The sequence below is a fragment of the Calliopsis andreniformis genome, chromosome 11 (genome assembly GCF_051401765.1).
Source record: "Calliopsis andreniformis isolate RMS-2024a chromosome 11, iyCalAndr_principal, whole genome shotgun sequence".
In the NCBI taxonomy this organism is placed as follows: domain Eukaryota; kingdom Metazoa; phylum Arthropoda; class Insecta; order Hymenoptera; family Andrenidae; genus Calliopsis; species Calliopsis andreniformis.
In genome coordinates this window covers 5,579,010-5,583,763 of record NC_135072.1, presented here as the reverse complement: position 1 = coordinate 5,583,763, position 4,754 = coordinate 5,579,010, and positions in this window count along the sequence as shown.

Genomic DNA, 4,754 nt, shown 5'->3' with positions numbered 1-4,754 from the left:
TCCTCAATCCTCAATCCTCAGGTATCAATACTCAATCTACAATATTAAATCCTCAATCCTTAATCCTCAATCCACAATCCTCAACCTTCAATACTCAATACTCAATCTTCAATCCTCAATCCTCAATCCTCAATCCTCAATCCTCAATCCTCAATCCTCAATATTCAATCCTCAATACTCAACCTTCAATCATCAATCCTCAATCCTCAATTCTCAGTCGTCAATCCTCAGCCATCATTCCTCAATGTTCAATACTCAATCGTCAATCCTTAGTCCTCAATCCTCAATCCTCAATCCTCGTTCCTCAAACCGCAATCCTCAACCCTCAGACTTCATCCTCAATCCTCAATCCTCAATCCTCAATCCTCAATATTCAATCATCAATACTCAATCTTCAATCCTCAATCCTAAAACCTCAATCCTCAGTCCTCATTCTTCAATCCTAAATACCCAATCCTCAATCTTCAATCCTCAATCCTCAATACTCAATTCTCAATCCTCAATCCTTAATCCTCAGACCTCAAACGTCAATATTCAACCCTCAGTCCTCGTCCTCAATCCACAACCCTCAATCCTCAGTCCTCAATATTCAATCATCAATATTCAATCTTCAATCCTCAATCCTCAATCCTCAATCCTCAATCCTCAATCCTCAATCTTCAACCCTGAATCCTCAATCCTCAATACTCAATCCTCAATCTTCAATCCTCAATACTCAATCTTCAATCCTCAATCCTCAATCCTCAATCCTCAATATTCAATCATCAATACTCAATCTTCAATCCTCAATCCTCAATCCTCAATTCTCAATCCTGAATCCTCAATCCTCAATCCTCAATCCTCAATCCTCAATCCACAATCCTCAAGCTTCTATACTCAATAACCAATCTCCAATCCTAGATCCTCAATCCCCAATCCTCAATCCTCAATCCTCAATCCTCAATCCTCAATATTCAATCATCAATACTCAATCTTCAAAACTCAATCTTCAATCCTCAATTCTCAATCTTCAATCATCGATCCTCAATCATCAATCCTCAATCCTCAATCCTCAGGCATCAATACTCAACCTTCAATGCTCAATCCTCAATCCTCAATCCTCAATCCTCATTCCCCAACCCTCAGTCCTCATTCCTCAAACCTCAATCCTCAACCCTCAGTCCTCATACTCAATTCTCAATTCTCAATCCTCAATCCTCAATCCTCAATCTTCAATCCTCAATAGTCAATCTCCAATCCTCAATCCTCAATCCTCGATCCTCAATCCTCAGGCATCAATCCTCGATCTTCAATCCTCAATTCTCAATCTTCAATCCTCGATCCTCAATCATCAATCCTCAATCCTCAATCCTCAGGCATCAATACTCAACCTTCAATGCTCAATCCTCAATCCTCAATCCTCAATCCTCATTCCCCAACCCTCAGTCCTCATTCCTCAAACCTCAATCCTCAACCCTCAGTCCTCATACTCAATTCTCAATTCTCAATCCTCAATCCTCAATCCTCAATCCTCAATCCTCAATCCTCAATCCTCAATCCTCAACCCTCAATCCTCAATCATCAATCCTCAATCCTCAATCCACAATCCTCAACCTTGAATACTCAATAATCAATCTCCAATCCTAGATCCTCAATCCTCAATCCTCAATCCTCAATCCTCAATCCTCATTCTTCAATCCTCAATACCCAATCCTCAATCTTCAATCCTCAAACATCAATCCTCAATTCTCTATCATCAATCCTCAGTCCTCAGTCGTCGAATCTCAATCCCCGACGCTTAGCCCTCATCCTCAATCCTCAGTCCTCAATCCTCAATCCTCAAACCTAAATCCTCTACCGTCAGTCCTCGTCCTCAATCCTCAAACCTCAATCCTCAACCCTCAGTCTTCATCCTCAATCCTCAAACCTCAATCCTCAATTCTCAATATTCAACCCTCAGCCCTCATCCTCCATCCTCAATCCTCAATCCTCAATCCTCAATCTTCAATCCTCAATTCTCAATCTTCAATCCTCGATCCTCAATCCTCAATCCTCAATATTCAATCATCAATACTCAATCTTCAACCCTCAATCGTCAATCCTCAATACTCAATCTTCAATCCTCAATCCTCAATCCTCAATCCTCAATCCTCAATCCTCAATTTTCAGTCCTCAATAATCAATCTCCAATTCTAGATCCTCAATCCCCAATCTTCAATCCTTAATCCTCAATCTTCAATCCCCAATCCCCAGTACTCAATCTTCAATCCTCAATGCTCAATCCTCAATCCTCAATCCTCAGTCCTCAATCCTCAATCCTCAATCCTCAATCCTCAACCCTCAGCCCTCATCCTCCATCCTCAATCCTCAATCCACAATCCTCGATCTTCAATCCTCAATTCTCAATCTTCAATCCTCGATCCTCAATCATCAATCCTCAATCCTCAATCCTCAGGCATCAATACTCAACCTTCAATGCTCAATCCTCAATCCTCAATCCTCAATCCTCATTCCCCAACCCTCAGTCCTCATTCCTCAAACCTCAATCCTCAACCCTCAGTCCTCATACTCAATTCTCAATTCTCAATCCTCAATCCTCAATCCTCAATCTTCAATCCTCAATAGTCAATCTCCAATCCTCAATCCTGAATCCTCGATCCTCAATCCTCAGGCATCAATACTCAATCTTCAATACTCAATCCTCAATCCTCAATCCTCAATCCTCAATCCTCAATCCTCAAACCTCAAACCTCAATCCTCAATCCTCAATATTCAATCATCAATACTCAATCTTCGATCCTCAATCCTCAATCCTCAATCCTCAATCCTCAATCCTCAATCCTCAATCCTCAATCCTCAATCCTCAATCCTCAATCCACAATCCTCAGCCTTCAATACTCAATAATCAATTTCCAATCCTAGATCCTCAATCCTCAATCCTCAATCCTCAATCCTCAATCCTCATTCTTCAATCCTCAATATTCAATCATCAATACTCAATCTTCAATCCTCAATCCTCAATCCTCAATCCTCAATCCTCAAACCTCAATCCTCAATCCTCAATATTCAATCATCAATACTCAATCTTCGATCCTCAATCCTCAATCCTCAATCCTCAATCCTCAATCCTCAATCCTCAATCCTCAATCCTCAATCCTCAATCCACAATCCTCAGCCTTCAATACTCAATAATCAATTTCCAATCCTAGAACCTCAATCCTCAATCCTCAATCCTCAATCCTCAATCCTCAATCCTCATTCTTCAATCCTCAATATTCAATCATCAATACTCAATCTTCAATCCCCAATCTTCAATCCTCAATACTCAACCTTCAATCCTCAATCCTCAATCCTCAATCCTCAATCCTCAATCCTCAGGTATCAATACTCAATCTACAATATTCAATCCACAATCCTTAATCCTCAATCCACAATCCTCAACCTTCAATACTCAATACTCAATCTTCAATCCTCAATCCTCAATCCTCAATCCTCAATACTCAATCCTCAATCCTCAATATTCAATCCTCAATACTCAATCTTCAATCATCAATCCTCAATCCTCAATTCTCTGTCGTCAATCCTCAGTCATCAATCCTCAATCTTCAATACTCAATCGTCAATCATTAGTCCTCAATCCTCAATCCTCAATCCTCATTCTTCAACCCTCAATACCCAATCCTCAATTTCAATCCTCAATCCTCAATCCTCATTTCTCAATCCTCAATCCTCAACCCTCAGCCCTCATCCTCCATCCTCAATCCTCAATCCACAATCCTCGATCTTCAATCCTCAATTCTCAATCTTCAATCCTCGATCCTCAATCATCAATCCTCAATCCTCAATCCTCAGGCATCAATACTCAACCTTCAATGCTCAATCCTCAATCCTCAATCCTCAATCCTCATTCCCCAACCCTCAGTCCTCATTCCTCAAACCTCAATCCTCAACCCTCAGTCCTCATACTCAATTCTCAATTCTCAATCCTCAATCCTCAATCCTCAATCCTCAATCCTCAATCCTCAATCCTCAATCCTCAATCCTCAACCCTCAATCCTCAATCCTCGTTCCTCAAACCTCAATCCTCAACCCTCAGACTTCAACCTCAATCCTCAAACCTCAATCCTCAATCCTCAATATTCAATCATCAATACTCAATCTTCAATCCTCAATCCTCAATCCACAATCCTCAGCCTTCAATACTCAATAATCAATTTCCAATCCTAGATCCTCAATCCTCAATCCTCAATATTCAATCATCAATACTCAATCTTCAACCCTCAATCGTCAATCCTCAATACTCAATCTTCAATCCTCAATCCTCAATCCTCAATCCTCAATCCTCAATCCTCAATCCTCAATCCTCAATCCTCAGGCATCAATACTCAATCTACAATATTCAATCCTCAGTCCTTAATCCTCAATCCACAATCCTCAACCTTCAATACTCAATACTCAATCTTCAATCCTCAATCCTCAATCCTCAATCCTCAATCCTCAATCCTCAATCCTCAATCCTCAATCCTCAGGTATCAATACTCAATCTACAATATTCAATCCTCAATCCTTAATCCTCAATCCACAATCCTCAACCTTCAATACTCAATACTCAATCTTCAATCCTCAATCCTCAATCCTCAATCCTCAATCCTCAATCCTCAATCCTCAATCCTCAATCCTCAATATTCAATCCTCAATACTCAACCTTCAATCATCAATCCTCAATCCTCAATTCTCAGTCGTCAATCCTCAGCCATCATTCCTCAATGTTCAAT